The sequence below is a fragment of the Tigriopus californicus genome, chromosome 11 (assembly GCF_007210705.1).
Source record: "Tigriopus californicus strain San Diego chromosome 11, Tcal_SD_v2.1, whole genome shotgun sequence".
NCBI classification, from domain to species: Eukaryota; Metazoa; Arthropoda; class Copepoda; order Harpacticoida; family Harpacticidae; genus Tigriopus; species Tigriopus californicus.
This window is the reverse complement of record NC_081450.1, coordinates 14,453,365-14,454,763: the sequence shown is the minus strand read 5'-3', so window position 1 is coordinate 14,454,763 and position 1,399 is coordinate 14,453,365.

Below are 1,399 nucleotides of genomic sequence, written 5' to 3'. Positions count from 1 at the left end.
ACTCTTAACTCTTTTTGTTTTTCAGCCGGAAATGCATGAGTTAGCGAGACAAAACGAAAATAAATGGACAGATTTGTTTTAGACGGAAAGTAAATAATGAAAAAATAAACCTTCAAAAACCTGACTTCAACCACGGCAGATGCCAAATCATGAAGCCTTTGCTGCCCTCCTCCCCCGCGGACCTCCCCACATCAGAGGTTTATAAGGTCATTGGGGTAAGCTGGAAAGCACTTTTGAAAGGAAGAAGTTTATGAAAGATACTTGTCGATGTTGTTACAGAATTTTTGATTCACAAGAGAAATAAAAAACGTCTAGAAAGAAATTCAGAATGAAATTTACGGGCGGTGGCGGGTCAAATGGAAATGCGTAAGTTTCCCCTTGAACAAATCATCAAGTTTTGGAAGAGGGAAAGCCGCTAACTGATGAATAAATGTGAGGAATAAATGTGGCACAATCATTTTTCATTCAGACAAAAGACATTTTCCTTTAATCGATCTTACAACCAGTTCACAACCCTCAGAATTTCAAGAAAATCCGTTTTTGGGCCCCAGAAAAGAGTGGTAATAAAGGTGGATCAATTTGCTTTTGTGATTGCATCCAAAGATCCTACCTCAACGACTTTATTGGGATCCTAGATCCAGCAAAGGAGTCGTCCAACCCTGTCTGGTATGGGAGTGAATTCCGTCTCTCTGCGGCCAATTGCGTGGATATGAGATGACAAATAGAATTGTAAATTGAAAGCTAGAAGTGACTGGCGACCAAGGCAGATTCTTTCTATTCTCACAAGACGGGGCCCTGGTCCACACAACGAACAAGACGAAGCCCTATTCAAAGGCCAGGAATAACCTATTTTTGATCAAGGATCAAAAGTCAAGCATCGCTCATCATCTGGAAGTGTTACGTAATGGCCAACCTAAATCACGGTCGCCATGACGGACCTTGACGAAAACCGTCAAGGTCAAGTCCAATTGCAACGTCCGATGATGGAATGGTCGAAGAGCCATTAAAGGTTATGAGATTGAAAACGTCCACAACAATTGGATTCGACCCAGATGAAACTGGACTCGGTCATCGAGGGATAGTGGTAAAAGGTTCGACCGATGTATCTTTCCAAGGTGAGAGAGGCCCTCAAAATTGCACATGGAGAGAATGATGTAATGTAGTCAATCGTCTGAGCCAATTTTTAGGCTGATGTAAAGATATTTGGCAAAGAGAGGGATGCTGTCACCTCAAGAGAAAGCATATTTTTGTCAAATTGATCTTATGTGCCCTCGAAGAACGAGGAAGGAGTTGATAGCGATGTGTTCCATATGGAGGAAGAATGAGATTAGTGCGACTGAAGCAAGTGTGACGGAAGTAGGAAGTGTCCAATCAAGAAGGAGGTCATGAGTCTCCAATT